The sequence below is a fragment of the Falco punctatus genome (assembly GCF_963210335.1).
Source record: "Falco punctatus genome assembly, chromosome: 12".
Taxonomy (NCBI): Eukaryota; Metazoa; Chordata; class Aves; order Falconiformes; family Falconidae; genus Falco; species Falco punctatus.
In genome coordinates, this window is record NC_137592.1 from 353390 (window position 1) to 380459 (window position 27070).

Sequence of the window (27070 nt, forward strand, 5' to 3'; positions counted from 1 at the left end):
TGGGTAAAAAAAGTCTCCCGGGGAAAACGTCTGATGGGTAAATATTTTCATGGTAAAAATATCTGACGTGTAAAAAAAGTCTGACAGGTAAAAAAAATCTCAAAGGTAAAAAAAGTCTCACGGGAAAAAATTCTCATGGGTAAAAATCCTCACAGGTAAAAAAAGTCTCATGGTTAAAAGTCTCATGCGTGAAAAGTCTCACAGGTAAAAATAGTCTCACGGGTAAAAATTCTCATGGGTAAAAAGTCTCACAGGTAAAAAAAGTCTCACGGGAAAAAAAAGTCTCACGGGTAAAAGAAGTCATGGGTAAAAAGTCTCACATGTAAAAAAAGTCTCTCGGGTAAAAAAACATCTGACGGGTAAGAAAACAAAGTCTCAGAGGTTAAAAGTCCCATAGGGAAAAAATGTCTCACGGGAAAAAAAGCCTGAGGAGTCAAAAAAGTCTGACGGGTAAAGAAATCTCATGGGTAAAAACTCTAACGGGTAAAATAGTCTCACAGGTAAAAAATGTCTCACGGGTAAAACAAATCTCACGTTTAAAAATTCTCGCGTGTAAAAAAAGTCTCATGGTTAGAGAAGTCTTACGGGTAAAAAAACTCTCAGAGGTGGAAAAATTCTCATGGGTAAAAAGTCTCATGGGTAAAAAAAGTCTCACAGGTAAAAAAAGTCTCACGGGTAAAATAACATCTGACGGGTAAAAAAACAAAGTCTCAGAGGTTAAAAGTCCCATAGGTAAAAAATGTCTCACGGGAAAAAAAGCCTGATGAGTCAAAAAAGTCTGACAGGTAAAGAAATCTCATGGGTAAAAACTCTAACGGGTAAAATAGTCTCACAGGTAAAAAATGTCTCACGGGTAAAACAAATCTCACGTTTAAAAATTCTCGCGTGTAAAAAAAGTCTCATGGTTAGAGAAGTCTTACGGGTAAAAAAACTCTCAGAGGTGGATAAAGTCTCATGGGTAAAAAGTCACACAGGTAAAAAAAGTCTCTCAGGTAAAAAAAGTCTCAGAGGTAAGTAGTGTCACGGGTAAAATGTGTGACGGGTAAAACAAATCTCACGGGTAAAAGGTCTCTCAGGTAAAAAAAGTCTCATGGTTAAAAGTCTCATGGGTGAAAAGTCTCACAGGTAAAAATAGTCTCACGGGTAAAAAGCCTCAAAGGTAAAAATTCTCATGGGTAAAAAAAGTCTCACGGGTAAAACAAGACTTTTTTTACACATCAGACTTTTCACCCTTGAGACCTTTTTTACCTGTGAGACGTTTTTTACTTGTGAGACTTTTTAACCATGAGAAATTTTCTACCTGTGAGACTTTTTACCCATGACCTTTTTTACTCGTGAGAATTTTTTTACCTGTGTGACTTTGTACACATGAGAATTTTTCCACCTCTGAGAGTTTTTTACCCGTAAGACTTTTCTAGCCATGAGACTTTTTTTACCTGTGAGAATTTTTAAACGAGAGATTTATTTTACCCGTGAGACTTTTTACCCATGGGATATTTTTCCCCATGATACTTTTTACTCTTGAGACTTTTATTACTTGTGATACTACTGTCCAGTTAACTTTTTTGACCCCCGAGACTTTTCTTACTGTGAGACTTTTTTTACCCGAGAGACTTTTTTTACCTGTGTGACTTTTTACCCATGAGAATTTTTCCACCTCTGAGAGTTTTTTTACCCGTAAGACTTCTCTAACCATGAGACTTTTTTTACACGCGAGAATTTTTAAACGTGAGATTTATTTTACCCGTGAGACATTTTTTACCTGTAAGACTATTTTACCCGTTAGAGTTTTTACCCATGAGATTTCTTTACCCGTCAGACTTTTTTGACTCATCAGGCTTTTTTTCCTGTGAGACATTTTTTACCTATGGGACTTTTAACCTCTGAGAATTTTTAACTGTGAGGCTTTTTTTACCCATCAAACCTTTTTTACCCGTAAGACTTTTTTTACCTGTGAGACATTTTACCTATGAAAATTACTACCCGTAAGACTTTTTTTACTCGTCAGACTTTTTTTCCCGTGAGACGTTTTTTACCCGTAAGAATTTTTACACTTGAGTTTTTTTACACATGTGAATTTTTAACCATCAGACCTTTTCACCCATGAGACTTTTTTTAACCGTGAGATTTTTTTTATCATGGGAATTTCTACTTGTGATTTTTTTTACCCGTAAGACTTTTTTTACCCGTGAGACTATTTACCTGAGAGACTTTTTTTACCCATGAGATTTTTTTTACCCCTGAGACTTTTTACCTGTGGGACTTTTTTACCCATGAGACTTTTTTTACCTGTGAGACTTTTTTTACATGTGAGACATTTTTACTGTCACAATTTTTACCCTTGAGAATTTTTACCCATGAAACTTCTTTTACCCGTCAGACTTTTTTTACCCTTGAGACTTTTTTTGCCCGTCAGACTTTTTTTACCCATGAGACCTTTTTTACCCTTCGGACTTTTTACCCGTGAGACTTTTTACCCATGAGACTTCCTTTACCCGTGAGACTTTTTTTACCCGTGAGATATTGTACCCATGAGAGTTTTTACCCTTGAGACTTTTTTTACCCGTCGGATTTTTTTACTCGTAAGGCATTTTTTCTCGTGAGACTTTTTTTACCCGTCAGACTTTGTACCTTTGAGATTTCTTTTACCCGTCAGACTTTTTTTGCCCGTCAGACTTTTTTTACCCATGAGACTTTTTTTACTTGTGATACTACTGTCACGTGAACTTTTGTGACCCCTGAGACTTTTCTTACCATGAGACTTTTTTTACCCGAGAGACTTTTTTACCTGTGTGACTTTTTACCCATGAGAATTTTTCCACCTCTGAGAGTTTTTTTACCAGTAAGACTTCTCTAACCATGAGACTTTTTTTACACGCGAGAATTTTTAAACGTGAGATTTATTTTACTCGTGAGACATTTTTTACCTGTGAGACTTTTTTACCTGTTAGAGATTTTACCCATGAGATTTCTTTACCCATCAGAATTTTTTTACTCATCAGGCTTTTTTTTCCCGTGAGACATTTTTACCGTTACAGTTTTTACCCATGAGGCTTTTTTTACCCATCAAACCTTTTTTACCCATGAGACTTTTTTTACCTGTGAGACTTTTTTTACATGTGAAACTTATTACCCGTGAGACTTTTTTTACTCGTCAGACTTTTTTTCCCGTGAGACGTTTTTTACCGTGAGAATTTTTACCCGTGAGACTTTGTACCTGTGAGACTTATTTACCCATCAGACTTCTACCCATGAGATTTTTTTTACCCGTGAGAATATTTACACTTGAGGCTTTTTACACATCAGAATTTTGAACCATCAGACTTTTTTACCCATGAGACTTTTCTTAACCGTGAGATTTTTTTTATCATGGGAATTTCTACTTGTGAGAATTTTTACCCGTAAGACTTCTTTTACCCGTGAGACTATTTACCTGTGAGACTTTTTTTACCCATGAGACCTTTTTTACCGCAACCTGAGCTTTTTAACACAAAAATTTCAACAAGAACATCTTTCTAGTTTAGGTCTCAAGTTTTTTTCTATCCTTTTCTGGAGCCATAATCAAAGATCAGGTGATGTTAATCCCGCACTCTTTCTAGTGCTAGTACCATAGGATCCCGAGGGGGTACTAATCCACAGTCCTTTTGCCACTCAGGTTTGTCCCATAGGACGAAGGACCTGTCTGCATATGATACTTCGTCCCATTTTCCCTCTCTCCTCAGAAACAACATTAATTGCAGGAGATTGTTATAATCTAACGTTCCTCCCTCCTGAGGCCATTTCACATCACTCCCCAATTTATACAAAGGCTACCACTGATTACAATATTTAATCAATTTAATTCTATTTTCGGTACCACCCTGTCCTACGATATCCCTCCAATGTTTTAATATACAACCCAAGAGTGATTTTTCACAGGGCTTACTCCTTCCATTTCCTATTTTGCAATTTTAATCACTTTGTTTTTCTCCGGCCACCTTGACATGCGGAATTAGACTCTATAACTCGAAAGTTATAAAGTAGGTATGTTTATTGCGCGCAGATGCACGGGGGATAGCTCCTCCACAAGCATGCATGCCCGAAGTGACGAACCATCTCACATTTATACAATAAAACAAATGAATATTCAATTAATGCCTAAACATATTCGTTACCTAAACCCGCTTACTCTTGCTTCGTATGTTAATTAGCTTATCAGTCCATTGCCTGGAATGTGGTGGTCTTGCAGATTTGTAGGTGATTCATGTTCTTGTGACCATCCGATCTTCTCCAGCAAGAAGACTTAGCACTCCCTTCCTCTAGATAACATTGAAATGTCTCTCATCCTTTTCTCATTCTTTTTTAAAATAGCCCCTTTGTTAGAGGAAGAAGGGTAGGTGTCTCCTCAAAGCTGTGTGACTATGTGACCATACACCACACCCATGACCAGGCACCATACCCTCATTCCTTGAGCAGACATATACAATCACAATCGATGTGCATTGTCCCCATTTCACACTATTTCTCTATATCAAGACAATAAAGGAGTTAAAAGAGGAGCCAATGTGTCCCATTCAGTATTCTCTGTGTATCTACATGCAACGCTTCCCCTGTTTGGTTTCTGATCTAGACGGGAAGGACAGGAAGGGTGTAAGGACATTGCAACTCTCGAGAGAGAAGATAGGCTTTTGTGCTGGCTTCCCCCAGTTCTGAGCTCTTTGGGGCTTAAATCTCCACAGAATGGGTGTGATGTTGAGTTTGTCTACTCCAGGGCAAATGGAGAGGAGGAGGGGCGCCTGGAGGGAGGACCACTGGCGCAGGGGACACCCTGAGCATCAGAAGTTGTTGGAACCACTGATGACTAGGGCTGTGACCAGGGGGGACCTCTCAGATTTATCTGCATGGGGTACCCCAGTTGCTGGGACATACAGTAAGCAGAGATTGTGCCGTGTGGTCGGAGGGTGACTTGGTTTGCAAAGGGGGAGCTCAGGCCAAACCCCTGCAAGGCAGGTAGAACTGCAGATCCTCCCTGTGCTTCGTGTTCACCTTGCCTATGACAACCTGCCGCAGAAAAGCTGACGCCCAGCAGCTTGTGCTCCCTCTGAAATTTTTTGGTTGATTGTTATTTCATGGAGAGCTCTATTGTCCCCCCAGCCAGGGATACTGCAGCAATAGCAAACCAGGGCTTCTAGTTACTCCCCTGATGCCTGCCTTCCTCCCTCCTCTGCATCTCCACAGCTCTCACAGAGGAGGGGTTGCCAGTGGTGCCTTCTTCAGGCAGGGCACATCTGCAGCTTCCATTGAATACCCTCCTTTCCTTTGAAAGCCCTGCCTCTTTCTGGCACGTGGGGTTTGCTCATTTCCATGAGCGCTTTTGCAGGTGGTGGTGACATGGGAAGGAAAGGGACATACAGTGCTGGAGGTAAAGAGCTGCTCGGCTTCTGTTTACACCGTGTTTGTACAGCTGAGGTGGATACAAATCAGGGGCGGCTTTGCTGGAGAACTTTGCCAGGGATCTAACTGACTGCCTGTTTGGGAGGCCCAGAGCAGCACGTTCGGTAACAGGAGATCGCTGCACTGCCTGCCCTTGCCGTTGCTCTTGTGCATGCGGCAGTAAATACCTCCTCTGCACAAAACTGAGTCCGGGTAGAGTCAATGGAGACATTTTTGGTAAGAATCCCAGATGCTGCAGAAAAGCAGTCTGAGGTCTCAGCTGAGCTGTACTGCTTCAGAAGGGAGATTAGCCATAGATATGTACGTGTGTTCTTTCTCAAAGAGGGGAAAGATGGTGTGGGATAGTCCTTTGCTCGGTGGTCCTGTGGGCATGTGTACTGGAGAGGAGCCATCACAGGCCACCTCTTCCTGAGCAAGCCACCACTGTGGGAGGCACTGAGATGCTCAGCAGAGGCAGTTTAGGAGCGACAGGGGTGGCTGGTGATCTGTCCCACTGCTTGGAGGTAATCCCCTCCATACAACCCTGAGATGCAACGTACCCAGCTAGGAGGAATCCCAGAAGAGATGGACAAAAAGATGAACACGTGCAGGTATTGCTCCCCAGCAACATGCGAAAAAATTCATCAGCAGTACATATCCTGGCATGTATCCATTCATATGGAATGTGGATATTTATGTTTTTTAGTGTAAGTCAAAAGTTGTTGGACAGTCTGTTTTGCCTTGGAACGAAACCATAAAATTTAATTGCGCAAAGCAACCCGTGTTTCAAATCCGTGGACAAGGTGAAATGCCATGTGCATGAGAGCGTTTCTCATCAGCGCGGATCTTTGCTGTCTCTAAAGCAGTGCAGGCTGGGGCTGTGGGTGCTACTGGAGATACACAGCCCGCCTGCACTGTAGGAAGGTCATTCTGGTCTCACTGTCAGATGGAGCTGTATGTTGTACAATATTGTACGTGTTGTGCCAAGCTTTCTGCAGGTAAAGAAAGCAGCAGTCATGTATTTGACAACAGCGATCATAGGTGATGCTGTGAAGAGATTCAGGGAAAATCTGTGGCACATGTGATTTTGACTGCAACCAAGCTGTAGTTCTGACTTGTCTTGGTCACTTGAATTAGTAATGTGTCATTAATTTAAAAATAACCAGTGCAGTTAAAGAATATGGGTGTTGGTCAGAAATGCCTGGTTTCTCATGTGTAAATTCACCAAGTCAGACGCACTGATGCAAGTGCCTGGATGAATCAGTAAAACAGGGCTGGGCTAGCCAGGGTTGGCACGGGCAGCGTGTGCAACATGTAGTTGTTTAGGCAATAGCTCTAATTCAGAGTTATGATGGAGGTGCTGAATATGCTTGGTTTTGAAAGCACACAGTCTTCGTTAGCTTCAACGGAAACTGCAGGATTCTGCTGTGCAAATCAATGAAACTGTGAGATACAATCCACTGTTCAGGAAAGTCAGAACATGTTTTTAAGGAAGTCTCTGTTGGGAGGTAAAACCTCTGCTGAAGCAATAGCAGATGGAGCGTGTGTAAAAGAGCCTAGGGAGACCTGCAGCCTTCTGGAGCCAGGCAGAATATTTAGGTTTGCATAACGCCATCCAGCTTTACTCCCAGCACTGCTGTGAAGTGTCGCACCTCATCGGAAACCAGCAGGCAGGGAAATAGGGAAGTGCTTCTCCCTTCCAAGCCCTGAGGAGGAATGTGGCCTCTAGAAATGCTGAGGGACTTGGTACTTTATGCAGTAAGATTTGCACATGTATTTTGCCAGAGATACTGAGGCTAGAAAAACGTGGCAAGCAATCATTCTATGTTCAAGATACCCATCATTATAAATTATACATATAAGCACTTTTCAGCTGCAACGCTAGGACTCCTGGAATAAAAAGGGTTTCAACACCAGCTGTTTCCCTTTGAACTGGTGGAAATTAAGTGTCAGGATTACCTGCTCTTCTGCTGTCAGACAAATGGCGTATGAAGTGAGTTGGGAGGAGGTATGAAGATGCACAAAAACCTAGGTGAGCTGAAGACGACCAGATGTCAAGTTTACAATCTGCATTATCTGTGCTCCTGGGAGCTTGGGAGCCCAAGCCTGTGTGCCACCTCCTCCCGGGTGTGCTTCCTAGTGAGAGGATCCTTAGCCCAAGTGGGGCGGCTGTGGTTTGTCTGTGAACCTGTGGGCAAGGGTCAGGAGGGAGAGGAGAGCCTGATGGGGAAGAGCCCGTTTGTCATGTCAGAAGCAGATGGTCCCTGTGTGAGGCCACGTGACACCAGCCCCCCGGTTCCCGTGAGAGTTGCCCCCCTGAGTGCAAAGTGCCAGGGCCGGGAAGGCTGGGCTGGGGCTGTGTGGGCGTTTGTGTCAGTCCGTGAGTGACCTCTCCCTGCCCCTCGCCTTCCCAGCTCAGCCTGAAATGGGTTTTGCTCGTCTGTTGCGCTCTGTAAAAACTGCTGGGTGCTCAGGGAGCAGGGAAGCAATGGCAGCTGCTCTCATGTAACCCACCCGCTGTCACCCTGGGATGTGCCATGTTATGTCAGCGTCACTCCAGTCTGTGAGCAGCAACTGATATACCGACAGAGAAGGAAGAAGAAACACAGGGTGTAACTCTTCTGGAGAGCAGCCAATAGCACTTGTGCTCTGTTTGTCTTGTTCCATGTCAGTAATACATCTATATAACTTTTTGTAGTGATTTTTTTTTTTCTTTTCTACAAGATCACTTCTACAGTATCCGTATTGCAATGTCTGGAAGTAAAATTCAGTTTTCCAGCAACATCAGTGGGTCTTCTGCTCAGGCGTCTATTGTCAGGGCAGCAGTTTGACTGAAATACTCTGTCTAGATCCATGTCTAGAGACACATTTGTGCCGTGCAAGGAATAAAGCTGGGGTCTTCAAGATTTCAAGCCTGTGACTTTGTTGTTTGTGATTTTCTGTGCGCAACACATAGGGAAACTGAAATTGCTGGAGGAATACTGTGTGGCGCACAGTGTGTCAGAGATACAGAGGTGTATATCTACGTATGAGAGAGAGAGGTTGTGCATGTTTAAGAAATAGGAATGGCCTATTTGTGACCATATATAGCGATTTTCAGCAAATTTCCCGTATACATTAAAAAGTATAATGCCCTGGAAGAAAGGAATTCACACAGATGCATCTTAAATCTGTATTATGATAATTTTCTCTCTAGGAGTGCACAAATTTGAGGGGATGTTTTATTTTGTGTTAAGATTTTTGTCACAAGTAGGATGATTCAAGATGCACTCTAGGTGTAAATAAGTAGTATTAAGTCATGCTGGTTATAAAAATGTGTGGTTTTTCACTGCACGTGAGAACTCAGGATCTACCTTTCATATATCATTAGCTGAAAAAGAAGACATGAAGGATGCCATTGAATATTGTGGGATGTGGGTATGTAAACCCAAATATTTTGGATTACAGTCTGATTCAGTAAGTTGTACTATACACTAAGGTAAAGAAAACTTACCAGTCAGTGAATAATGCTGAAGGGATGTCCTGTAGGTGAAGGCTGTATTACAGTCTGAAGTAAAGTTGGATACAGTCGTCTTATGGTGGGGTAAAATCCTTGTCACTATGTTGGATGCTTGCTGTTACACTGATTTGTTTTCAGCTCGTTTGCTTAAATTTTGAGCGGTGTTTTTCCTCTTGTGCACTGCTGAGAAACAGTGCAGCCAAATGCGGGGTTTTTTGCCTTGCAAAACGCACGTTCAAGTGAAGAGGGAGATTTGTCTATAATACGCTGATCTGATTGATTAAACATGCCAGTCTTCCTCTTTGTAAGAAAATGATCAAAGAGAATGCCTTGAAATGTGGTGATCTTTCTGATGCTGCCCCAGCCTTTGCAAAATACGCTCTTGTTTGGCCATGTGAAGTGTTTGAAAAGGGTTTTCTCAGAGGGTATCCTAGAGGGGAATAAGGCAGGCGTCCTGCTTGTGTTGGGTGTGCGGGGCAGGGCTGCACAGCAGGGTCTGGCGTCCTCTGGAACACCCGAAGGGACAGCATAGCAAATTATTTCCAGCCCACAGCCAGGCATCACGAGAGAGGGACGTGCCTAATTCTACCAGGCAAAGCACAGGACTTAAACCTGTTGCAAGGTGGTAGTAGTTGGCCAGTAAGCTTGGGAAGGGGGAGGGTGAGACAGGTGGTGGCTGGCTGAGGTGCTCCTTCCCTCTTGTGAGCAGAGGGGTCTTTGCCGCGGGAGAACAGGGCCTGGCTGACAAGAGAGGAGCACGAGGAGCATGACGGTCTCAGCCCGCTGGGACACCAGGGCTGCAGGCCCTGTTCAGAAGGCACCACGAGCCGAGGAGGCGTGTGGGGAGGGAGCGTGTGGGCAGGACTGTGACACGGGGCAGAAGCAGTCGGAGCTGTTGAGAAAGAGCGTGGGGACAGGGGCTTGAGGGGGCTGGGTAAGGTTAAGGCATGGTGCGGTTTTCCTGCAAGCTTGGGTTCCTGATTTCTGGGATGAGGGCAGGAGCAGACAGGTTTCCCTAATAAATCCTTTCCTTTGCACCTTGAAATGGAATTTATTATTTCTGAAGCTTGGTTGAAGAAATAATCCCCCCTTAGCCAGTTCTCTGTGTGGTGAACGGTAAGAAGCTTGTCATGTTCGTTCCCCTTGGGTTAGCTTAGACGGCTGGGGACTGTAAAATGCCAGACAGTAGAGTGCAATGGAGGGAGGAGGGTGGGTGACAAAAGTGTTGGCAGTTTTAATGAAAAATGGTATTAAAGCAAAAAAACGTGAAAAATAAACATACTCTGTGACAAATGCCGGCAGTTACAGAAAGCAAGCAGGCTAAAAGGTAAAAGCAACCCTAATGCCTAGGCAAATCTAACCCAAGAAACTGTTGTTTCCAAGTCCTTCTCTTGTTAAGAAGATGGTGATGCAGTGAACCTTTCATTTAGTATCCTTGATTTTTATTATAAAAATGGCTTTCAGAATGCCTTATTTCTATTACAGGATGAGTTTGCAACATAAATTGCATAGATTAACTGTAATGTTTTTTCTTGATAATCTTTCTGTCTGTACCTGTTTACTTAAGGATAAATATATTTTAGAAACTACCAACTTGATAGAAAAAATCAGCACATGAAAATCACACTGATAAGGCAGAAATTTTACATCAGAAAATGAGGAATTGCACAGTGCTGACAAGCAGTTCTAAGTCCAAAACCTTGGAAAGAAAGAGATGCAAGAATGTGGGTTGAAAATGAGAAGAGGGAATTGAAAACAAGTTTTAAAAGCGTTACAGCAGAACTAAAGCAGCTGCTTGGTGAAATTAATGAAACTGGGAAAACTACTTCCTTTGTGGAAGAAATGTCAGAAGATGGCTTCAGTGCTGAGCTGAAGAGTTCTCATGTTGTTTCGTCTCATGCAACAGAATCAAGTAACAGCTTAGAAAGTAAAGGTGAATTTGGAGACATTAAACTTATGCTAGGTGGGAAAGTACCCAAAATGGAAACTGTAATCCGAGTCTTGGTGTCCTTTCTGATCAAGATAAGTGAAATGCAAACACGGAAGATACCTGGAGTACAGATGAAGGAGATTGCACAAATAATATCAATGATACAAAGATGCCTCTAGCAAATGCAGAGAGAAAAAAAAAGCCTCCTATGGAAATGGAAGAGAATGAAACTGGAAGTAGTAGAAATGCAGTGGGAGGTTGTGAATACTTCCTGAGATACAGCTTAAAAACCAAGTCTTTTGGATGACGTTTCTAGTATTATTCTTAAAATAAGACCAGTTTCTACACGTGATGAAAATGCACTTTTTATAACAGAGAGGGAACTTGGAAAAGACTCTGGATTTAGTGATGATTTTCCCAGGGACTGCTTTATTGACAACAAAATAGGAAAAACAGAAATGGAAAGTCTTTTTGCGAATGCTCAGCAATCATGTGCCATGCTGAAAAGGAATCTTGATGAAGAACTAAAACAAGATATGGGAAGATTTAAGGGTAAGGTACGAATGCTGCAAATAGTATTCCTGGCTTTGGAGAAAGAGAAGGTACAGCTGCCAAAAGAGGTAGTTCACCTGCTGCTCTTTATTATTTAATCTCGCTCCGGATCAATGGTCCTATTCACTTTAGCTATTTGTCATGAAGGGAAGATGCTTCCTACAAATTAGGTTTTCTTCTAATGGAAATAGGTGACTTGTGAATAAAGAGAGCAGTGGAGAGTTGTCTTTTTCCCCATTTTTGGAAAATGGAATGCATTATTGTTCCAGTTTAACAGCAGGTGGCACTCGGTTCCAGTGCAAGTAGTTATCACTTTATTGCCATAAAAAGAAATCCATATAAATATGTTGGTTCTGATTCTGAATCAAAGAATGAAAATAGCTTCTGAACAGGGTCTTGACTAATAATTCATGTGCTGTGATATCTGCATGGTGTGTCTTCATTGTCTTTCGTGAAAATTCCTCTTTCCTGTGAAACCATTTGTGTTTGTGTGTTTGGGATCTTTTTTTTCTTTCCTCCCCTTGTTCAGGGAGCAGTAGCCCAGCACAGTTCCACTTGATTTTTTTCTGGTGGTGTTACAACTAACACTGCAGTCCTTCTAACTGTCCATCTGTAATGCTTTCACTTTTTTGTTGTTCATGTTTTAAGATACACTATTGTTTTCTTTCTAAGGGCTGTATTTTTGTTATGTCTTTCATGATGAGTGAATTTGAAGAACTCTCAATGACAAATAATACAATTTGTAGTGTAATTTTGTGAAAATGCTTCTCTGTGGATTAAAAAAAAGGTATCATTTTATATTATTTGAGGGGTAAACCCTGAATTAATCCATCTTGGATGTGGTGTTTCTGTCTTCTAGAAATACTAAGAAATACATGAAGCTTAACTTTGTTTTTATAGGTTGAGAAGAAAAAAGCAAACAAAGATGTTCAAGAGCACAGGCGTTGGCAAAACAGGAATGTCTGGATAGATTAAATACACCACCAGGCAACATCACTAATTGGCAAATGAAGCAAAAGATTACTCTAAGGAAGAATGTGTGTTTGAAAATGGAGAATAAAAACACGATAGAAGAAAAAGACAAAAAGAGTTTTTCATCTGGGGAGCACTCAAAATTGATTAAAATGCCAACGAAAGGGTAAGCTAAGGAAATAATCTCTAATTCTTATTTGTAGTGCTATGTAAGTGTCTTAGGTTTTCTAATACTGTAGTAGTTGAAGTAGTTTCCCCAGTGGTGAAAGCCATAGTGAGTAGTCCACTGCTTCTCAAAAAGTGAAGAAAATTTCTTTTTAGAAAACACGAAGCTGACGATGGAGGTTCAATTTTATTGCCTGCTCTTAAAAAAGAAAAGGGAAAAAAAAAAAAGAAAACAAAACCCACCCAAATTCCTGTGATTTACATGTCAATACTGAGGCAAAATGCATCTTCCAAACCAGAAAGATGCATAAGGAATGTTGAAAATGAAACTTACTGATAAAAATTGCCCTGAGAGCTGGAAGCAAGTTTGGATTTTTGTTGTATTTGGGGGTTTTTGGCAAATCTGATGCATATGAAGATTCTTGTTCTTTTGTGTGACCACACTAACTGATGTGCTTTGTGTTGACAAACACTTCTTTTTTGTTTAGAGTGCTTTGAACATGCTGGCCAAGTCAACAATAAGGTCACGTGCACAAATTCTGATTAATTACATGAGTGTGTGCACAGGCATAGAAGTATTACATGTGTTTAAAAAGGACGAGGAGAGACTTACAGAAAAGCAAAATTACTCTTTCACTGCAGGTATCTCAGGATTTTTTGCCCTGCTCCCCGCTCCAACATTTCTCTCGCAGCTGTGTACCCTCCTGACTTCTTGCCCACCCTGAACTTACTTGTGTGGGTTGTGGCAAAGTGAGAAAGAGAAGTTGTTGACGCTGTTCAGCCTTAGCTAAAAATCTGGTGTGTTATCAACACTGTTTTGGGCAGAAATCTAACACACAGCGCTGTGTGGGCTGCTGTGAAGAAAATAAACTGCATCCCAGCCAGACGCAGGACACCAGAGAATCCAAAATTACAGTTCTTTGACCTGTAGGAGAAGGATTCTCAGTATTGAAGAGAGCTAAACCCCTGGTATTAAACAGGGAATGCACGTAAGCGTATAGGTACATGTCTGTAGCTGTAAGATTTCTGTCACTTTGTGTGAAGCTGAGAGAATAGTTATTTCAACTATTTGCTTAATATCTTGTGGAAAAAATAGCCTTCCAATAGACATAATGGTAGACAATAACTGTTTCAGTCTTCAACTACATCTAACAAAGTTGTTATACTACATTTTGTTTAATTCATTTCTGCAATGAAGTTTTCAAAGCAACTGTAGTGTTATTCATAATCAATGTAAGCATTTCAGTACTGAAATACATTTCTGTTTTCTAGACCTGCAGCAACAACCAGGAGTGGAAAGAACAAGGTACTGTAAAACTGGTTTCTTGATAAATGGTTTCTATCAGCTTTTAATCACTTAGATGGGAACTGTGTTTACGTCGTTGTGATAAATAACTTAGTCCCAAAATAGGATTACAATCAAAGTTTGCAATTTATTAAGCAAATAGAGGCAAGCAAACAGCGCTGGGTGCACTGGGAGTCTCCGCTCCACCAAGACGCGTGCTGTACAAAGTTTATTTTTGGTTTATATTTCCTAAACCAATACATATTCATAGCTATTTCTAAGAAAGGGTCAGTTTATGTAAATGGATCCTTGGAATAGGCGTGTACTTCGTGGCGCATGCTCTTTCTATCTCCGAGGGTCTTCTTAAGCCCTGTCTGGTGGTCGGTGGATGAAGTCAGCAGTCTTCCTCGGCTCACCTTTAGGATGACCCTAGATTTTACGCATGCGCCCTGTAAACTTCTCTTACTTAACACTATGCTGTTAGCACCTCAGCCTGCGTATCAGGGTGTGTAACCAGATGTCCTTTTTAAGATACAGAAATTAGGTATGTAGCCAGATGTTCTTTGCAAGATACAGGAACTATATACATTGATCACTCTGTTTTTCTTAAGCGTGTGGTTATACAAGGGTATGTAAGACAGAAGGTTACATTTCATCATGTGGTCCTAGCATTGTTCCATATCGACACGAATCAATTGAACACATTTCACACAGGGAAAGCGGCTGTGAAGAGGGAGAGCAATTTAGTGGGGCAGAAGGTTTTAGCCCAGCCGCAGGGTGGGAGTGGGCCAAACCAGGGGAAGTGGTACAGGCTCCCCTGCGCGAGACTGTGGGAAATGAAGGACTCATTACGGTGACGGTCCGGTTTTCAATAACAGAGTTGAAGAATTGCAAAGCAACCGCAGGAAATTACTGAGACAACCCTGAGAAGGTGGCTGGTGTTTTTGAAATAATGATGGTTAAACCACAGGATCCAGAGTGTAAGGATATAGAGGCAATACTGCAGGTTTTGTTTGATAGTAGTGAGAAGGAGATGATTTGTCAAGCAGCTAGAATACATGTGGAAGCTGAGGTTAAAACAGGAACTGTGGAGCATCATTTCCCCTGTTGGTCCGAACTGGGACCTGCAAATTAACGGACCCAGGCAGCTTTGGACTCGGTATCAGAAAGGGATTATATTTGGCATTCAAAATGCTGTGGCTAAGGCAATAACCATGTCTGAATGGTACAAGGCTAGGCACGATAGCCAAGAGCCCCCCACAGATCTGCAGAACAGAATGAAGGAGGTAGCCCGCAACTCTACAAGTATTGACCCTGAATCTTAAGAGGGATGAGATCAATTGGCCCCTCTATTGGTGGGCCAATCCTGGGATGGTATTAGAAGAAAATTACAAAAGTTAAAAGGAAGTGATTGCTCAAGATAGGGGAAAGCTGTTGGATGTTGCTTGGATTGCATATCATCATAGAGAGTCAAAAGGGAAGAGTAAATTGTTGCTTGTTGGCGGTATCAGAGCAAAATAGTAGGGTGAGGGCAAGGGCCTGAGGATGGGGCAGAGCCCCGAGAGGGGGACTGCGGCCCAGCCCTTGGTTGGGTGATAATCAGTGTGCACAGTGCAAAAGGGATGTGCGACGAGCGAGGGGAAGCAAGCGGCCGACTCAGTGTGAGTGATAAAGCAAGCTTCGATTTATTACGGCGCGATTATGTCTTATATACAGTTCCAGTTAATTATGCCTACAAATCATCTGCTAATTGGCTAAGCTCTAAAGGATTACATTTTTATACGTCCTCCTATTTGCGGTTACAGCGGATAGCTACAGCGGGTTCGGGTTACACCTTGTTCTTCATGCTTACTCCCTTAAAGTTGTTTTTCTGTTTTTGTACAAGGTCAGCACAATCTTATCTCTCTTCTCTCTTTCGTAATCCTGGTAACTTTCCACTGCAGCTGAGCTTCTTAGTGTTTTTTTCTCTCTGCAGCCTAGTTTGGTTCACTCAGACCTAAGCCAGACTTATGTCAAAAAGTCGTATCACACAGTCCTTCCATAGTACCGTGGCCGTTCTCTTTCATCCATTCTGCAACAGGGATGGGCATTCAGAAGAAGACCATCTGCTTAAGGATTGGAGCCCCTCTGCCCCTTTGCTCCCAGTAAGCGAGGAATGAGGGGGAGCGGAGGAGTCTCTCCCCAGAGGAATCTCTGGTTAAAGCAGAGCTGGGAAGTGAAGAAGTTGAGCTTTGGGTAGATCCTGGGGCTACTTCCTCTGTTCAGAAGACTTTAGAGGGGAACTAAGCAATAAGAATATAAGCATTGCTGGTATGGCAGGGACCCATGAAACTTGGCCATTTTTGAAACCCTTAGCCATGAAGCTGGGAAAACAGTGGGTTACTCATCAGTTTTTATATTAGCCAAATTCTCCAAAAGCATTGTTTGGGGAGAGATCTACTCCAAAAAATTGGAAGCAGAAATCTGATTTTAAAACGAGGAAATAGAAATCTTAATTCCAGAAACTGTTTGTGTCGAGGCAGCAGCTTTGTTATTACAGGCTATGCTGCCTTGAAAAGAGAAAGATACGCCCGGAGGTCAGAGATGCTGTGATTCCTATTGTACGAGCCAGAGAGGTTCCTGGAAAATCCCACAGGTCAAAACCTGTAAGGATTGACTTAAAGCCTGGATCATCCCCGCTGAGAATGAGAAGCTAGGAATGGGTAGGTAGCGATAATTCAGAAATTCTTGAAGCACAACCTGTTGGTGGGCTGTGCGTCAAAATCCAACACCCCTGTTTTGCCAGTGAAAAAGGTCAAGGGTCAAGATTGCCGTTTCGTGCAGGATTTAAGAGCAATAAATCACATACCTCAAGGTATTTATCCTGTAGTAGCACATCCACACAGATATGAAACCACCCTTACAGGGGAACAGGGATGGTGTACAGGTTTTGATGTGAAGGATGCCTTTTTCTGTGTTCCCCTGGGCACTGACCGTCAGAAGCCTTTTGCTTTTGAATGCGCAAAACCAGAAACGGGAAGGAAAATGCAATACACTTGGGTGGTTATACTACAAGGCTTTCAAAATATCCCGACAATCTTTGGGAATCAGTTGGCAAAGCAGTTCGACATTTGGAGAACAGAAAATGATCAGGGAAGAGTTCTGGTCGCAGCAGGGACTTGGGAGCTGTGTCTTTCCCTGATGATAAGCCTTCTAAATATCTTGGGAATTAGTGGATATGGAATTATCGAGGAGTCACGTCCACATTTGGGGTTTGAAGTGCTGGAAGGCCAGAGACAGTTGGGATCTCAACAGAAGGAGACTATTTGCTGCCTCGCGGAGCCTCAAACTCTCAAGGAACTACGAGGATTTCTCGGGGTGGTCGGATGGCGTTGGCTTTGGGGAGGCAATTGTGTTTTATTTGTGAAAGCTCAGTACGAGCTACTGAAAACCTCCTGCCATGGGTCTATTGGCGGGACAGAGGAGGGTAAAGCCACTTTCAAGTGTCTGAAAAAAGTGAGCTCTGGTGGAGGCCCCCGCGTGGGGATTACCTGATGTGACAAAGACCTTTGCACTTTTTAAGCGTGAGGGAAAAGGTATTGCCTTTGGAGTTCTGGCACATTGTTTAGGGCCTCAGGGGCGGGCTGTAGCTTGCTCCTGCAAAGAGCTGGATGAGGTGAGCTCAGGATGGCCTGGATGCCTTAAAGCAGGAGAAGCACCTGTGCTACTGATGCAGGAGGCCCCTAAGTTCACCATGGGGCAGAAGGTGACCGTCCATGTACCACCCACAGTCGTCACGGCACTAGAAGATAAAGGAGGACATTGGTTGGCCCCTAGCATAATGTTAAACTAACAAGTGTCATGTGGGGAGGCGGTCCTCCCATTTTGGGATGGGGAGGGGTCTGGTTTTTGGGCTCCATTTCATTGACAGCGCAGATCTGAGGGTTGCCCTGCTGCTAAGGACTTCCATCGAGGGGGAGCTTCTGCGTGACAACTGCATGAGAGTGACCTGCTGGAGGGTCCCCTTGGGGGGTCCTGATGTCCCAGGAGTGCTCTGTGGGGGGTCCTTCTGCTTCCAAGATGTCCCTAATGTCACTAGGGTGTCCCTGGGAAGGTTCTAATTTCCCCGGGATTGTCCCTGGTGTCCCACAGATGTCTCCAGGGATGTCCTAGTGTTCTCAGGTGTCCCTATAGGCATTTGGGTGTCCCAGTGTGTCTTGGGGGGGTCCTGGTGTCCCGGGGGAGTTCCTAATGCCCCTACAGTTTCCCTGGATGCAGGTTGTGTATTTCCAGGGGGGCCCTAAATGTTCCAGTGTTGTCACTGAGGTGGTCCTGGCATCCCCAGGCCATTCTAGATGTCCCAGTTGTGTGTCTCAATGGGCCCTTGTGTATCACAATGTGTCCCTGGTGGGGGTCATTAATGTCACAGTGGTGTCCCTGGAGGGGTCCTGATGTCCCCAGGCCATTCTAGATGTCCCAGTGGTGTCTGTCAGTGGGTGCATGTGACCTAATGTGTCCTTCTGGGGGTCCTTAACGTTCTAGTGGTGTCCTCAGGGGAGTCCCTGATGTCCTAATGGTGTCCCTGGGGAGCTGGTGGGTGGGGGTGGGGGGGTAGTCCTGGTGTCCCAGTGTGTCCCTGGGACATTCTGGGGTGTCCCTGGGCATGGTCCTGGTGTCCCCATGGAGGCAAGTGGGTAGTCCGTTATGTCCCAGGATGGGGTTCCTGGGAAATTCATAATTTTACAGTGGTGTCCCTGGAGGGGTCCTGATGTCCTAAAAGCTATTCTAATGATGTCCCAGTGGTGTCTCCCAGTATGTCCTTGTGTCCCAAGGTATCCCTGTGGGGGTCCTTAATGTCCTAGTGGTGTCACTGGGGCGGTCCTGGTGTCCCTGATGTCCCAGTGATGTCCCCAGGAATGTCCTTGTGTCCCCAGTATGTCTCTTGTGCGCTTCTGGTCCTGCGGGGGTCCTGGTGTCCCGGGAGGAGTCCTTAATGCCCCTACATTGTCCCTGGGGTAGGGCTTGTGTTAAAGGGGGGTCCTTAATGTCCCAGTGCTGTCCCTGGTAGGGGTCCTGGTGTCCCCGGGGAAGGTGAGGGGGTGGTCCCTGATGTCCCAGGGGGCGTCCCTGGGAAATGCCTAATGTCACAGTGGTGTCCCTGGAGGGGTCCAGATATTACCAGACCATTCTATATATCGCCGTGGTGTCTCCCCGTGTGTTCTTGTGTCCCAGTGTGTCCCAGTGGGTGTCTTTAATGTCCCAGTGACATCCCTTTGGGAGTCCTGGTGTCCCCCCGGAAGTCCCTAACATCATAATATTGTCCCTGCCTGTGTCCTGGTGTCCCTAGTGTGTCACTGCAGAGTTCCTGTTTCCCTAGGGATGTCCTCAGTGAGCACAGCCTCTCCTGCCTGATCTCTGCCTGCCCTCACCCTCGCTGCACTCTGCGACCGAGACCCGCAGCTGCTGAAAAGCTCACCCTCACCCAGCCCGATGGCCAAGGCCAAGAAAGGTGAAGCACTGCTGCTCCTCCCGGGGAGGATTCACAGCAGGCCTCTCTCAGGGAAGTCCCTCAGCAGCTCTCCTGCTCTTGCTTCTTGGTCAACAAGGAGCGAAAGCATGCCCAGATCTAGTCTGAGAAAGCATTTGGCACGTGATAGAGTTTTGCTCTTCCCTGTGGTCAGCCTTTGTGTCGTTTTCCTGGGCAGGGGGTCCTGGTCACAGGACTCAGACCTTTGCTACGTTCCAAGAGCAATTCCAAGGTGAGGAAGAGGTGTACGTGGGTTGAAGACCCGTCTCCCAGCTAGAGATTGGTGAGTTAACTCTGCGGGAGCTTGCGTTCCCCACAGAGGTTATCCCTGGTGAGAAGGCAATGGACACCATCCACTTTCCTGCGCCCTGTTTGGGACTGGGTGCATGCTCTCTGCACTTCAGAAAGGGCACAGAGAAATTGGGATTTCAGAATTTCTCTGGAGAGAATTCCCTCCAAAGTTAGGCAGACAGCTTGAGCTCCTCCCAAAATAACCACTCCCCAAGAGCCGTTTCCATGAACGACCTTTTCTCTGGCATTCCGTTTCTAATTTTACATGGAAATTCAGCCCGCTCTGCCAGTGACGATGTTCCTCCTCCTTGCAGACAATGTCAAGATCGAGCCACTGAACTACAGGTGGCTATGGCGAGCCACTTCCTTCCCATGGCACGTGGTGCAGAGCTGTGTGCAAGAGACCATACTCTTGCACTCTTTCCAACTGAGGAACAGGCAGCGCCTTGCCTTCGCCTTCAAGGACATTGGCATTCTGTCCTTCACCGACGATGTCTTGTGCATGCAGTTCTATCGCAACTGCGTCACAGGGCTGGAGAGCAAGGCCAGCTGGACTGCTCTGCTCAACACTGCGAGTTGCTCAGGCTTTGAGGGTGATGCAGTGACTTTTGGAAGCCTTTTGAAGGGTGAGCAACCCGATGGCCATTGGCCAGCCTGCACATGGCAGGCCAGTCCGACACCTTTCCACGTGCTCACCCGCACTGACTTCTCCATTGGAAAAGAAGTTTTATTCTGAGCTTCTGAGTTCTTGCCCTACAGAAAGGCTGGCAGTGTTACTGCGCAGTCTCAGTGTTTGCTGTGCAGCTTCTCCAGAGCAAAGCAAGGGCTCATGTTCACGGAGGAAGATTTGGAGAAGGGGTTTGGAGAAGTGGCTTCCTTTTGGAGCAGGAGGCAGGTCTGCTTCCTTTGGGAGCCAAGAGCAAAGTGCCTTGGAAACCTTCTAGCAGCTCTGTGTCACTTTACAGAGGCTGTGGATGCCCGGTGCAGCTGTCTCCAGTGGAGCGACCAGTACTCGAGGGATTCAGGCTGCTCCTGCCCACGCTTTCCCCAGGTGAGTGCATTTTCTCTGCAGCCCTCAACTGACCGAGCGGGCGGATTCCCAGCTCCTGATCAGGAGTGTGCCTTGCCAGGGCTCGGCATTGCGCGTTGAGTTTGGGAGGGGGCCTGACCTGAAGGGGCTGGTTTCTGGTTAACTTACGACGAGTTGGGGTTACACGTGTGTTCCCCTGGAGTGGCCAGGCACCATCATTGCATTTCTCATGCCCAGCCTGCCCGCCGTTCCGTCAGAGAGAGCCAGATGCACACAGGGAGGGCTTTAAGCTACGCCGTCTGGTGTTGGGGGGAGATTGCTAATAAAACCCATGCATGGCTGCATGGCCACGAGAAGAAGGTGTGCCATGCTTCACACAAGAGTTGTGAGGATTAGTGCTGGGAAGCTGCAGAGGGTAGGGGTCACCCTTCAAGCCTGTGTCATCATTTCCTGCCCAGGTTTTGCTTTACGGTGGTCAGCAGAGCAGTGGCCAAGGCTTTGTCCACCTGGGCCAAGAAGGCTGCAGCAAAGTCCAGGCTCAGACAAGGTATGGGAACAGGTCTCTGCTGCCCAGCTGAGGCCCTGCTCTGCGCTGGGTTACCACAGCTCCGTCAAAAGGCACTCCTCAGGGGGCTGCTCTGCAAAGTTTCTTCCTTTGCCAGGTGCAGAGGAGCATCCTGGCAAGCTGCTGCAGAGACGGATGAAGCTTTCCCTTGCTGCACTGCCAAGTCAGGGGCCAGGCACAAGACAGAAAGACTTGGGCAAGAAGACTTCTGAGAGGTGAGACCCTGGTGGGAAGGGATGAAAGGGATCCTGCACCCATGGAGGAGAGACATCCCCTCTGAACACTCCAGCTGCAGGGACGCGGCAAGGTCCCTGACACGTGCCGCATGGTTCCTATGTGCTTGTTTCCCCTGTTGTGGGCCCCTCACTGGGGAAGGTGGTGGACGCTGAGTGCACCCCACGTCCCTGTGGTTCCCTTACACAAGAGCTGAGGTGCAGTCCTCCCCCGTCCATCTGAGGGGGCTCAGGAAAGGCTTCCCCCTGCCAGCAGAAATGGCCCCACCTCGCGTGCTGCTTCTGCCAGCCTGGGGAGCTTTGGTACCAGGCGAAGGTGGGAGAGCAAACTGCCCCGTGCTCATGCCGACTGCTCCTGGTGCCTCTTTGCAGTGCGCTCCCCCCGTGTCCAGGCAGCTCGCCCAGGATGAAGGAGGCAGGCAAGGCAGGCAGGCAGGAGCCGGCTTCTCCAGCCAAACCCACCTCTACACTCCCATCTTCAGACGACTGCCAGAGAGCGCTGCAGGTACGTGCCTTGCTGTAGCTGCCGTGCTGCTGGGGACTCGGCAAAAGCCTCTTTGTGCAGAGAGCCAGCCTGAAAGGACCCCTGGACATGTGCTCCTTGTCAGCTGTCTGTCACCTCCTTCAGATGTTCCTTGCCCCCTGGGTTGTCACAAAGCACTTTCTCCTGGCCCAGGGGCTATGGGAGATGCCCAAGTCCTTTCTCGGCTGTTCACAGTGGAGGGCTTTGGTCACAGCTGTGTTTGCCAGGAGCCTAGAATGACCCCACAGCCCCCAGTCTGTTAGGGGCAAAGCCCTGCCAACCGACCAGCTGAGGCAAGGGGCAGCAACACGGGTCAGACCCAAAGGACACCCGTTCCAGGAGCGGAGACTAATCCTGCCTTCTGCTGCCTTGCCATCTCCTCCAGGAGGTCTGGCAGCTGTCTGCAGAGTGGGAGCAAGTGAGGCCCAAGTGGCAAGAGCAGCTCAAGCAAGCAAAGGCAGAGTGGGCGGCGTGGGGAGCCTGGTCTGCAGGGAAGGACTGACAGCAACCCCAGGTACGGGCAGCGATTGACACTGCTGAGGGCAGCAGCGACCCTCTCCTTCGGGGAACCCAGGGCGGCAGGTCTCCAGAGGTGGGGAGCAGGACAGACATCTGGCTGCAGGGCAGGGGTTTGCCTGCTCATGCACATGAGGGAGAGACTGGCAGCAGGATGCAAGCGGCAAAATCAGCTGTGATGACGGGCATGCAGTGCTGGGTCTCCCTGCTGCCAGGTCCTGCTGCAGGCTCCTTTCAAGAGGTCCTCTGGGAAACAGCACCTGTGGATGCCGTCTGCTTTGTTGAGAGCGTCTGCTCCTTGGCAGGCACTCAGCACTGGAGGCGCTTGGACTCCCCACCCTCCAGCCCAGCCCAGGAGAGAGGCGGTCAAGGAGAGGTGGAGAAAGGCTCCAACCCCCTCTGGCTACAAGGACCATAAACCTAACCAACCCAACACATGGCACTGCATATTCTACCACTAAATCATGTCCCTAAGTGCCTATGTTTCCCCCAGTACCCAATAACGGATGCTTAGATCTCCTTTTGCCCTTAATGTTTTCAAAGGAGGAGCCAGGGCACTCAGAACTGCAGGAGGACAAGTGGTAAGAGAAGCCTCAAGGTTAAGTCTTTAGGTTAAGTCTTAAGGTTGAGTCTTAGTGTTAAGTCTTATCGAGTTAAGTTATAAGGTTATGTCTTAAGGACGAGTCTTAGGGTTAAGTCTTAGGGTTAGGCCTTTAAGGTTAAGTCTAAGTTTAAGTCTAAAGGGTTAAGTCATTAAAGTGTGATTCTTAGGGTTACGTCTTATGGTTAAATCTTTAGGTTAAGTCTAAAGGTATAGTCTTCAGAGTTAAGTCTTAGGGTAATGTTTTAGTGTTAAGGCCTAGGGTTAAATCTTAGAGTTATGACTTTAGACTAAGCTATAAGGTTAAGTCTTAAGGTTGAGTCTTAGGGCTAAGTCTCAGGGTTAAGACTTCAGGTTAAGTCTTTAGGTTAAAGTCTTAAGGTTGAGAATTACAGTTAAGACTTGGGTTAAGTCTTAGAGTTATGTCTTAAGGTTAAGTCTTAAGTTTAAGTCTTAAGGTTGAGTCTTAGGGTTAAGTCTTAAGGTTGAGTCTTAGGGTTAAGACTTTTGGTTAAGTCTTAAGGTTGAGTCTTAGTGTTAAGTCTTAGAGTTAAGTCTTAGAGTTAAGTTTTAAGGTTATTTCCAAAGGTTGAGTCGTAGGGGTAAGCCTTAGGGTTAAGTCTTAGGGTCAGGTCTTTAGGTTAAGTCTTAAGTCTAAAGGATTAACTCTTTAGAGTATAACTATTAGGGTTAAGTTTTAGGGTCAAGTCTTAGGGTTAAGGCGTAGGGTTAAAAGTCTTTAGGTTAAGTGGTAAGGTGAAGTCTTTAAGGTCGAGTCTTAGGGTTAAGTCTTAGAGTTAAGTCTTAAAGGTTAAGTCTAAAGGTTCAGTCGTAAGGTTGAGTCTTAGTGTTAAATCTAAGGGTTAAGTCTTGTAGTTAATTCTTAGGATTAAGTTTTAGTTATAAGTCTTAGGGTTAAGTATAAGGGTTAAGTCTTAGGGTTAAGTCTTCAGTTTAACTCTAAAGTGTTAAGCCTTTAGTATTCTTAGGGTTAAGTTTTAATATTGTATCTTAAGGATGAGTCATAGGGTTAAGTCTTAAGGTTAAGTCTAAAGGTATAGTCTTTAGAGTTAAGTCATAGGGATAAGTCTTAGGGTTAAGACCTAGGGTTGAATCTTAGAGTTAAGTCTTTAAGCAAAGTTATAAAGTTAAGTCTTAAGGTTGATTCCTAGGGTTAAGTCTTAGGGATAAGATTTAGGGGTAAGTGTTAGCGTTAAGTCTTTAGATTAAAATCTTAAGGTTGAGAATTACGGTAAAGACTTAGCGTTAACTCTTAGAGTTATGTCTTAAGGTTAAGTCTTAAGGTTGAGTTTTAGAGTTAAGTCTTAAGGTTAAGTCTTTATGTTGAGTCTTAGGGTTAAGTCTTAAGGGCAGGTCTTTAGGTTAAGTCTTAAGGGTTATGTCTTTAGAGTATAATTATTAGGGTTAAGATTTAGGGTTAAGTCTTAGGGTTAAGTCTTTAGGTTAAGTTATAAGATTAAGTCTTAAGGTTGAGTCTTAGGGTTAAGTCTTAGAGTTAAGTCTTAAGGTTGAGTCTTAGGGTTAGGTCTTAGGCTTAAGTCTTTATGTTAAGTTCTAAAGGTTCAGTGTTAGAGTTAAGCATTAGGGTTAAGTCTTAGGATTAAGGCCTAGGGTTAAATCTTAGAGTTAAGTCTTTAGGTTAAGTTATAAGGTTAAGTCTTAAGGCTGAGCCTTAGGGTTAACTCTCAGGGTTAGGTCTTTAGGATAAGTCTTAAGGTTAAGTCTACAGGGTTAAGTCTTTAGGTTAAGTCTTAAGGTTAAGTCTACAGGGTTAAGTCTTTGGAGTTAAGTCTTAGGGTTAAGTCTTTAGGTTAAGTCTTAGGGTTAAGTCTAGGTTAAGTTTTAAGGTTAAGTTCTAAAGGTTCAGTGTTAGAGTTAAGCATTAGGGTTAAGTTATAGGGTTTAGTCTTAGGGTTAAGTCTTAGGGTTAAGTGTTAAGGTTAAAGTCTTAATTTTGAGTCTTAGGGTTAAGTCTTAAGGTTAAGTCTTTAGGTTGAGTCTTAGTATTAAGTGTTAAAGTTTTAAGGTTTTGTCTTAATGTTGTGTCTTAGGGCTAAGACTTAGGGTTAGGTCTTTAGGTTAAATATTAAGTTAAAATGTAAAGGGTTAAGTCTTTAAAGTATAATTATCAGGGTTAAGTCTTACGCTTAAGTCTTAGGGTTAAGTCTCAAGGTTGAGTCTTACAGTTAAGTCTAAAGGTGCAGTCTTAGGGTTAAAGGCCTAGGGTTAAATCTTAGAGTTAAGTATTTAGGCTAAGTATAAGGTAAGGTCTTAAGGCTGAGTCTTAGGGTTAACTCTCAGGGTTAAGTCTTAAGGTTAAGACATAAAGTTGAGTCTTGGGGTTAAGTCTTAGAGTTAAGTCTTAAGGTTAAGTCTTAAGGTTGAGTATTATGGTAAAGTCTTAAGGTTAGGTCTTTAGGTTAAGTCTTAAGGTTAAGTCTACAGGGTTAAGTCTTAGTGTTAAGTCTCAAGGTTAAGTCTTAGGGTTAAGTGTTAAGGTTGAGTCTTAGGGTTATATCTTAGGGTTACGACTTAGGGATAGGTTTTAGGGTTATGTCTTTAGGCTAAGTCATAAGCTTTTAAGTTTGAGTCATAGGGATAAGTATTAGGGTTAAGTCTTAGGATTAAGTCTTTAGGTTAAACCTTAAGGTTGAGACTTAGGGTTAAGTCTTAGGTTTAAGTCTTTATGCTAAGTCTTAAGGTTAAGTCTAAAGGTTCAGTCTTTAGAGATAAGTCTTAGGGTTAAGTCTTAAGGTTAAGTCTTAGAGTTAATTTTTAAGTTTAAGTCTTAAGATTGAATCTTAGAGTTAAGTCTGAAAGTTGAGTATTACGGTTAAGTCTTAGGGTTAAGTCTACAGATTAAGTGTTAAGGTTGGGTCTTAGGGTTAAATATTAGGGTTACGTCTTAGGGATAAGTTTAGGGTTAAGTCTTAAACTTAAGTGTTAAGGTTGAGTCTTAGGGTGAAGTCTTAAAGAGTTAAGTCTCAAGGTTAATTCTTAAGGTTGAGTCTTAGAGTTAACTTTTAAGGTTGTATCTTAATATTGAGTCTTATGATTAAGTCTTTAATGTTAACTCTCAAGGTACAGTCTTTAGAGATAAGTCTTAAGATTAAACCTTTAGGTTAGTTCTTAAGGAGAAGTCTTAGGGTTAGTTCTTTAGGTTAAGTCTAAAGGTTAGAGTCTTAAGGTTAGAGTCTTAAGGTTAAGTGTCTAAGGTTGAGTCTTATGATAAAGTCTTTGGGTTAAGTCTGAGGACTTAACCTTAACACTTAACCCTAAGGACTTAGCCCTAAGACTGAACACTAAGACTCAACCTTAATACTTAACACTAAGACTTGACTCTCAGACTCAAGCTTAAGTCTTAACCATAAGACTTAACACTAAGACCCTATAGATTTAAACCTACAACATATCCCTAAGTCTTAACACTACGACTTAAAACTAAGTCTTAACCATAAGGCTTAACCCTAAGAAATAACACTAATACTTAACCCTAAGATTTAACCCTAAGAATTAACCCTAAGTCTTAACTTTAAGATGTAACCCTAAGACTTAATGCTAAGACCTAACCCTAAGACTCAACCTTGAGACTTAACCCTAAAACTTAACCCTAAGACCTAAATCTAAGACTTAATGCTGGCTTAACACTAAGACCAAACCCTAAGAATTAAGCCTAATACTTAACCCTAAAACATAATTCTAAGACTTATCCTCCAGAACTAACCCTAAGACTTAACCCTAAGACTTAACCCTAAGACTCAACCTTAAGACTTAACCTAAAGACTTAACCCTAAGACTTAACCATAAAACATAACCCTAAGATTTAACCCTAAAGACTTGACTTTACCCTAAGACTTATCCCTAAGACTTAACCATAACAGTTAACCCTAAGACTCAAATTAAAACTTAACCCTAAGACTTAACCCTCAGACTTAACAATGACTTAACTCTAAGACTGAACCATAAGAC

The 27070-nt window shown here is 44.2% G+C and overlaps 1 long non-coding RNA gene across 1 annotated transcript; it reads left to right on the plus strand.

Moving 5' to 3' along the window:
- Window positions 1–24455: 24455 nt before the first annotated feature.
- Window positions 24456–25567, plus strand: LOC308071910. Its single transcript, XR_013931366.1, has 3 exons — window positions 24456–24530; window positions 24570–24898; window positions 25521–25567. It is a non-coding gene; the product is annotated as an uncharacterized lncRNA (long non-coding RNA).
- Window positions 25568–27070: the final 1503 nt, after the last annotated feature.